The sequence below is a fragment of the Anopheles moucheti genome, chromosome 2 (assembly GCF_943734755.1).
Source record: "Anopheles moucheti chromosome 2, idAnoMoucSN_F20_07, whole genome shotgun sequence".
In the NCBI taxonomy this organism is placed as follows: domain Eukaryota; kingdom Metazoa; phylum Arthropoda; class Insecta; order Diptera; family Culicidae; genus Anopheles; species Anopheles moucheti.
In genome coordinates this window covers 86,579,112-86,589,011 of record NC_069140.1, presented here as the reverse complement: position 1 = coordinate 86,589,011, position 9,900 = coordinate 86,579,112, and positions in this window count along the sequence as shown.

Here is a 9,900-nt window from a genome sequence, read left to right as displayed (position 1 = left end):
TGCTTGATCCTTAGGGCAACCTATCGTGTGTCATGTGTCCGGAATGAAGGAGACCTAAATAATGAAGGTAGAAAGTCATTGCGACCGACAAGCGCGGCCGAAGATAACTAACTTTAATTTGCCCCATTCGTCTGCCGACGTGGTGCGTGGGCCGGCGTAGATTTGTACCATGTCCATGGGTCGCACCAGCCCTTATCTTGCCCTGACCAGTTCCAATAGCTTCAATAGCACGGTGTCCCGTGACCAAACGCTAATGGGCCACCCGGGTCCGGGAGGAAAAGTGGTCAGTGGTGGACGGGAAATCTGACCACCGACCAGCTGTCAAGATTGGGCTAATCGGTATTCCGTTCAGTGTCCAAAAACCCCAACAACACACTGCATTTAGGGTGAGTTCTTGCGTACACGCCACGCACAAAAGGTCAGCAGGATAAAATCCCAAAGCTTAGCCCGGATCTTCCGGAGGCTTCGAACACAGCCGGCACGGCGATCTAATGGTGGTGGCCGGAGCGTGGGTGATGTTTCACAACGCATGGCGAAAAAAGGAAAAATAATCACTACCTCCCGGGTGAAAGCTAATCTTACCGGGAGCGAACCCCGAGCGATGGACTAGTTTCGGGAATATGTCGCGATGGCATTTGTGGCCGCACGGAGAGCGATTGTTTTGTTTGCGTTTGTTTGCTGGCATCATTCACCGCGTGTCACCTGCACGGATGGAAAAGCATCGTCCAGAGGCGAACGATTTACCGCACTTGCCGGGACGACCGGGCTGCTTTATCTGGGAGGGAAAAGCTTTTCGAGAAACAAACCACCGAAAGACGAACCCATCGTTCATCATTTTCTAGGTTGAAAAGGAAAGAAATGGAGTTCCCTTCCTTCGTACACAAGCCCCAAAACGTTTCCATTGCCATGGCAACGTCTGTGTAATCCTCTGACACGATTATGCCACAAACGATCGGATTGCTTTAGCCGAACGATTTGAAGGATGAGAATTTGATGACTGGCGTGAGTTTGATACCGATTTGAGAGGAAGATCGCTAGGAAAGGGAAAGGATTACAATCGAAATCCGATTTTGATGTGAAATGGTTTGCATATTATGGTTAGGGAGTTTCTTTGTCTTGTCGGGTGCTAGTAGGAAAATGATTAACTATGCAGGGCGAGACATATTTCAAAAGGATTGAAAGACATCTTCTGCGTAAAGATAAATTAGTGAAGATCGTATTTGGATTTTTGAGAGAAAATTGTGAAACAATCGCCTACAATTAAAGCATAAGTTCTGTCATTAAATTTCCCTCGAGATTTCCCACCTGCAGCGCCTGAAAGTATGCAATTCTTATACGAATGATAGCTTTTTATGATAATGGCCAGAATCATACCCCAAGCCAGTTTTTTGTAAGCGATTTGACGTTTTCAGACTTATGCGCTTACAGTTCCACATGCAAATGAATGAGTTAAGCATAAGAAAAAAGGATTCGATAGTTTTTCTAATGAAAGGTTCGGTCAGCTGCTCAATAAATGTCAATTAAACCATTTTGTTTACTACTGGTCTGAAATATTTTCTTTTTAAACACAAAAAAAGGAATATTGAATCAAATTGTTTAATATGTTTTACTAATCAGACTTATGTATTGTTTGAATGGTTTTTGAATTTACAGTTAACATTCTAAACCTTGTTTCTGCAAGAATAATTTTGTCACCCTGTATCCGAACTCAAACTTCTATTTGACAAACTTCTTGATCAAACTTGATCAAACTTGTATTATTTGACTGATTCAGGCTGAAAGCTTAAGCTTTCTAATTTGTGGTATGATCTGCCCCACTGTTAAAATTACTTTGCAGTTAGAACGAAAATTTAGCACATTTTGGTTTGTTTTACGCCTGATGTAGCATTTTATCGCATACATTCAGGGGCTTGCGTCATAGACAGACTAAGCGATAAACAATAACTTTTAAAAGGCAATGCAAAGCATATTTTATGACTGAAATTATGCAACTTCAATTGGAATTTCATCCTTTTACAAAAAAAAAACATTACTGCACTTTTAGCAAACGAACAGCGAACGCAATGCTTCCAAAAGCTAACGAAAAAAGGCATTTTAAAAGGAATCCATTTCACGGTTGATGGTAAAAATAAAACATAACGGTGCCTGCATCCGGAAAGCTTTCCTTATAATAAGCTTTCCCAGAAAACAAACCACTTACGGCTATGATACAATAACCGAGCTATTGCCATCGCTCCACAGGATCCACCATTTCGTACCGTACCGAGCATCGAGTTAAAATGTTCATCCTTCAGCTTGCGCCCCGGTAGACAGAGTGTCCCCGTCAGTGTCACGGTTCCGGTACTATCGTACTATCAGCAGGTTCTGTGACAGCCGGAAACTGACTGACTGCATGCAACTTGCCAGTTGCATCTTTTGCGATAACTCTTGCCATCCCACCCCATGAATCATCGCCCCTTGCGCAGGTACAGGTGTCAGGAAGTCAGGCTACGGAAGGGGACACGCCCGGCGGGCTACGTTGCCATGCGATAAATCATGAGCCAACTTTTGCTTGGCACTTCACTTTTTCGGAGTTTCGCAGTTTACTTGGGGAGCTGAATGTTTTATAATTTTCCTGAGCAATCACTTCGCCGGAGGTTCACTTGTTGTTTGCTATCATTTGCCACTGCCTCGCTGTAACAGGGATGGTGGGGATCCGTGTTTAATCCTGCCTGCCTATTGTAATGCTACCCGTTATCGTACGTGGCTTGCTGATGGTTGATGGTTGTGCTTGGGTTCGAAGACGGGTGCATTTAACCTTCCGCACGATCCTCGGGAGAACGTATTCGACGCCATCTTTGAGACGCCTGTAGGGAAAATATTTTCCCACACACACAGCGAGAGAGAGAGACTACTGTTGATAACAGCAATAGTGAGTCTGTGTGAGAGTGTGTTGGAGTGTGTAAAGATACAAAAGTTCATCCTATTTTCCAAGGCAAGCGATAGCAGAGAAAAAAAATGAACAAAGCTTATGCATTTTCAATGTTCACTTTCCTACAATGATGGCACACAATTTTCCCCGAAAAAAAAAGAATGCTTCAAAAGGAAGGAACATGCACCTTCAGACAGTTATTCTTACTCAACGAAAAAACTAAATAAAATAAAGCAAGGAACCACCCGGAAAGAAAGGAATGCTCATGCAAGCGGAAAAGCAAACCACCGACGTTTTTCCGATCCAATTTCGGGAAAGTGTTGCACAGCGAATCTGCAACCCTGGGCGGAGGGATGTAGGGCTGCTGGTGCCTATTTTCACATCACCGGATCGTTATCTGGATTGACTTTATTTTTCCGTTTAAGCTTGGAGACGAAACCGTGCGATTAGCGTTCGGGCACGTGAAGAACGTCCCGAACAAAATGGAGCCCTGTCTTTTACAGCTTGCATGCCATTGTGGTTCGTTTAGGAAGGATCGCTTTTTTTTGCGTTGCTTTGTTGCGATAGTTATTCCCCATAACTATCTCACACTCGTCATCACTTTTTGTGCAAAAGTTGTGCAGTGGGACGGTTGCAAACAGCCCCGTAGCCAAGATATGAAGGTTTGACGGGTTAAGTGCTCCGTACAGTTCGTGCATGTCACACACGTTCCTCACGTTCGCACGTTTTATGACAGATCGAACTGACAGATACCTTCGCGATTGGATTGTCGATATAGCGACCGCTGTGGCGGAACAGCACAGGGGATAATATTTCTATAAGGACACTAGCGCCTCGCACTGGCACACACAAAAAAAAACAGACAAACCAGGCACTGGATTCGGGCCCGATTTCGATCGATCGCAAGAAAACATACCGCGGCACAGAGGAAACCGGTTCGGAATCGGTTGTAAATGTTATTATATCATCCCCCGTTTGGCTCGATGGCCGTTGTTTGACTTATTGATGCAGTTGATTGACACATTCGTTAGCGCGCGCATTGAAATGGAATCTCACCGAGAAACCGATAAGCCGTCGAACACACAAATCTTACCGCTCGAAAATACCGAACATGGTTTCAACTTTTCCAAATGGTAGCCTTTCTTGTTACCGTCATCGCGCCTTCGATACGGGTCGCACCTTTCACGGATTAGGATAAGGGTGGTGGCCGGGTCGTTTTGTTTGGGGAACGAGAGCGAGTATTAATATCCCCGGTGGAAGGATGGGGACGGAGGAAAAACGGACAGGCGTAGCCTCCGGTGCCTATAATTGGTCGCCACGATTGTGAAACATTCCATTGCTGACGTTTCCAAGCCCCGATGACGTTCGTGCGACGTGACATGAATGACCACAAAAAAACGGCACGTTTAAAGGGAACCTCACGGGATCGTGGGACCGATCGCGAAGAAGCGAAGCATTAGTCTCGCCGTGGGGATGATTTTCAATCGCAATGGTACGGTGGTACGGTTCGATTACAAAAGCCTCGTTTGAAAAGGGACGCCTTGAAAGCCACCGCCTACGCACACGCCGGGATAACAATTGTGTTTCGCCACTGATTGCGGCCAAAGGTCGCTAAATGGAGAGCCGTGGCGCGTGGAATTGCACGACCTTGGGATTGGTTTTTGTGTCGAAGGAAAGTGACAAATGGCGTGACGTGAAAATGGACACCGACCGTAGTCAATTAATCAGTGCACATTTCGTGAGCAGCAAAGGTGTTAATCGACGTCAAAAGATTATTAATAATTTGTACACACAGTAGCCGACGCGAGAGCGGCCCATTTGAGACGGATTTAGCTAAAGAGGGAAGGCTTGTTTTACTGTCGTAACACGAACCTTATGCAACATCAACGATCAAACAGCTGACGGGAGCAAGAAAGTGAATTTTTTTTGACTGAATGCGTAACAGGAATGTTTTTATTTTCTATTCCAATGAATTTCGATTTCGTTTTCGTTAATTGTATTTTTAATTACGGTTTACGACTTTAAGTTCTTTTCTTGGAACTATAAATGTTTTATGTAATATTATCTACTGCTCCATTAATCTATTAAAAAGAATCAATTGAATCTCGAGTCATTATGATTTCATACTTTTGTCTCTAAAGTTTTGTCAATTCCGAATGTTTCATAAATGTTTCATGAATTTAAGAATCTTTAAGACATTCTTATGGACATTTATTTATTTAGGTTTGGTTGGTTAATGTTAATGTTTGGTTGGTTACCTATCATTTTGTAGAGGCTTATGAATATTATATATTTACAAAGAGATTTAAATAAGAGACCTTTGAGATGTTATTTGAAAAAATGAAGCTTTACGAATCCTTACATAGGGATTCATAACATTTTTTTTAATTTAATAACTCAATCAGATTTAATGAATGTGAATCAAATTTACCAAACCAATGTACTGAAGAAATTCTTATATGTAACGGTTAATAACGCCCCAATGTATGCAATCACTATGTTTGTGATAAGTTTTATAGCTTATAGGCGGAAGATTTTCACACTTCTTCAACAGAGTTAGTAGCAGAATACGTCCTCAAGGTCTTTTTACTTTGCATTTTATATACGCAGATAATTATTAACAAATGTTGTACGTGAGACATTCGTTAAATTAATTACCATCTCATTTACAGTTCTAATGCTGACCTGCACGGAAGAAAATAATTATCACTCCGAATGACATCCTTACGGCATGCCATAAAAAGCAAGCCATAATTTAAAGAACAAAAATATTGCCCATCCATCGTCGGGCATAAGAACGCGATGATTCATACGTCCGCTCCGACAGTTTTTATGTCTTCATCAATAAACTCCAACTAGTTGTGAAACTGCTTTTTATCTTCGCCTTCCTGCCAATAAACCTTCGACGCAGCCGTTTCGCACTCGCAAGCGCTAATAATTTTCTGCAACCGGTCAACCGGGCGTAGATATGGCGAATAAAATATTCCACCATCGAAAGACGTAAATTTCCGTAACGTAACGAGCGTTGCTCAGTGTTTTATGCTCGCACCTATCGCACCAGACAGAACCACGCGTACGGGCAGCCAACGATTGGCAGTGGCTTTGATAATAAACGATAGCCTTGCGACGACTGTCGTCAACTGTTGGCAGGTTTAAATTTAATATCAATCCGGCATCGATGGGTAATTTATTCAAAGCACATTTTATTCCTCATTTCCGCCCCGGCGGGAATCAATTAATTAATCGCCGGCGCGATACGACGATACGGTGGAGCCGCTAAGCACAAGCGCGCGTATGGTAGAGATCGGTGCCCTAGCCAGCGCAAAAACAGGCTGACACAGAGAATGGGGAGACCGGGGTGTCATACACCCCGAAAGGAAGTGTGGTAACATTATGGATTCGCTTTTAATTAAATCCACCCCAAATTTGCACACACCAGGCCGGATGAAGCGCCGGATCGCGCACGGTCCTCGAAGTCGAAGTCGAAGTCGATTTAATTCTGATCACAGCTGGTCGTTTGTTTTAATAAATTTAAGCATCTGAAAATTAGGAAAATGCCACCAACCCATGGAAATCTTCCCCCGGGTGGACACTTGAAAAAAAAAAAAATAAATAACCGTCGTGAGAAACAAACAAGCACTAATAAATAGCTCCAGCTTCTCTAACCCATTTATGACGGGGTATAAATTACGAAAGCACACACGATCCCTCCTTACAGGGCTCTCAGCAGGTGTCTTATAAGTTTCTCATCTCGAAGATTATTGCCCAACGATTATCTTCCTCGTACAGGCGCTTTCTTTCCCGAAAAGCCAAAAAGCCCGGGGAGAAACCTTCATAAAAAAACACCCCCCGTCCCAAGCGCTCCCACACCCTTCAAACCCCAAGCGCCCCAAGTTTCTATGGGTTTGGCGCGAGGTTGCACCATTAATAAATTTGAAACGAACGATCCTGTGTCCCGGCTGGTGATTATGAATGAACAAGGTGCGCGTTTTAGGGGTGTCCGCTTCCACTTGATGCATGGGTGTTGTAAGAAATCATCCAAGGACAACCCCGCGTATGATTATGAAGTTGAGAAGTTAAGCCCTTCTGCCTTAACCGACGCTTCGGGATGCATCACCGAGCCCGAAGGTCGGAAGCTTTTGTCGCCGGTTGTCGGGCGGTGGATGGGAGTTTAAGTTTCAGGCTTGTCATGTTTTCTTTCACCTCACTTTCTTCGTCGGATGGGATGGGAAAGAAGCGTAAAGCCACCCATCCTCGTTACCGTTGCCTAGAAAGCCGGTAGAAGATCGGTAAGGCTATCAAAAACTGAGCTGGCTCCGGCAGACAAGGGAACCCGATGCCTGGGAACAAGTTTTTAATTTGATAACAACTCCACACAGAATGCGAGAAACCGGCCACAGGAAAAAGGCCAGACGGGCAGGAATGGACGCATACGATGGACACGAAAGGGTACAGTCGAAGGGAAAAACATGATCCCATGGGATCGGTTGCACCGTTGGAAAAAGGAGATTTTCCCAACACCCCAGCAATCTTGCCTCGTGGTTTGGTATGTTCTTGCGCATTTTGTTTGCGTCCTATCCCCCCACTCTCCCCCTGTATCCATCCCGGTTACGGGACAAGTGAAAGCCATCGTCGAGGTATTTAATGCGCCGCTTCGAAGAGCCACCGTCTGATGGGCGGATTGCTCACCACTACATTATGCTTGCTTTCACTCCTAATTTCATTTCGTTCTATGCCACGGAGGCTAGCAAAGGCTCCGGCTTGTGTAAACTGGCCGTACTCTCGTTTTAATGATGACGATGATGATGGTGAAACAATTGAGCCATGTAATAGACGGCCGCTACCTACGGCATTTGCCGACTTTGCCGTGTAAATGAAAGCTTGCCCCATGGAGTGCTAGAATCCAGAATGGAAAAGAACATGCTGCGTACTTAAACACACTTTCTTTGCTTTTGCCAGATAGCAATTTATTTTCCCGCACTCATTTAGACTCAGGAGACGACGGAAAAGGTGGACAGAAAGTCCAATTCCTTCCTTTCTTCACCTACACACGGCACAGAACCGTCACTGCAAACTTGAACGTCTTGCCCCAAACCGTTGGCCAATTTCGTTTTGGGGGTTTCGCGTCGGGAACAAAGGCAAGGACGCATTACAGCGCAAACGAGGTTACCCGTGCACTGGGGTTCTTCGTCGTTAGTGTATTGCAGCAAAACGGCAAAAGTTCATTTGTAGCTAATTTTATTTTGAAACAACAAAAACGAAAATGCGCGACATGGACGGTGTCGGGCTGCATCTTCGCGCTATTTCAGCTAGAAGTCCTTGACACTGTTTTTGTCTTTCTTCGACCGAACGGGAGTTTAATTTTAAACTGAACCTTCGTTTGCCTGTCACACGCAAATTTGTGTGTTTTGATTGGCTTAAAATATAACACAATCGAGCGTATATATTGAAGTGCCCATTAAATTTCCATTTTTATAGCGAAACAAATAGAAGCTGCCTGTGTTTTTTTTTTATTTTCCCCAAAAATTTCATTATTAAATACGTCATAGCAAGGTGTGGTGTTACCTTCCTGGTGTGTATAAACCGTCCCACACACACTCAAAAGGACCCTCTTCAAAGCTGGTTTGTGGCCTGACAGTGGGAGCTAAACATAAAATGTTTAGCATTATTAGATTGTTAAAAGTTCTCATTGATAGGCCTGCCTGTTTGTTCTTACGGATCATTTCATTTCGTCCAAAGTCAGCGGGATTACATACACCCTCTCGACGCTACTGTGGCTCATCAAAACTCTCCCACTAAAACAACAGCAACAGGAAGGGGAGCAAAGGGATAGTGGTTGCGAGGTATCACATCCAAATTACATTTTCAATGAATGCACCCTTCGGATCGCTTTTTTTCCCTTTATCAAATCCAATTTAAAGTCTGACTTCCCGCCGTGCTTAAAGGCTAGAAAACGTTGGTGCTCAGCCGTCGCACGATCCTGCCGAGCTCCGGGAAGGTTCTACAGGCAGGGCAACCAAAAAAAAAAAAAAAACACACGGTAACGCATGTTTTCGTATCCTGATGCCAATCTCGGTCCCCATTTCCGGACCCAAAGCGCGATATCAAAACCTCACAAATGAGTCGTATAAAAGAAATTATTTTTCTTTGCTTATCGTTACCCCAGCGATCCTGGGTTGGGAACTTCGTCCGGTTTGGATGTTTAATTTGGTTCGTTTTTTTTATTTTCATTTCTTGCTTACTCGCTTCCTGTACGAGTTCCTCAGGATTCCGGCCCGATGAAACTGTGCCTGACATTCTTTCAAAAAAATTTTGATGGCCGTTTCAATTTGGACGTTTCATTTCGTTCGTTTTTCTTTTGGTGGGGGGGAGGGGGGGGGGGAGGGGGGCCATTCCGGAATGCTTAAGATACTTGAGGTCAAGAATGGGGAAAGAATGAAGAGAATCAAAAATATTCGAAAAAACAAATGGGATTCTTTCCCATACCACCTTCGTGACCTTGTTCTGGACGTTGGTGTGCTGAGGTCATCATCCACCAACGGTTGTGGTTTTAGTACAACATTCATCAACAAGTTGCCCTCGGTTCGTGCTGTGCCGGAGACCACCGAGCAGCGAGCGAGGGAACCGGATAAAGGAAACGTAAAGCAAAAGGATTCGAGTAAGGAACAACGCTGGAAGCGATTTTTATTCATTCGCCATCAGCATTAAAGGGTTTTGCCGAATTAATTATAGGCTTCCCGTTTTATTACGATCATGTAGCTATTTTTTGCTCCCTGCTTTGCCCGAACTCTCCGGACCCTTCTTTGGGTGGACAACGGGTGAAGGTTGAAAAAAAATGCACAACAAGGTGAATTTGTGTGAAGCAATTATAAAAGGCAACCAAAGTTAGCCAGAGAGGATCATCCCGGATACGGCAAGTTTGAGTAATCATCACTAATGGAGGTGGAATAAATTAAGGAATAAATAAGGAATCCATAGGAACCCTTCAA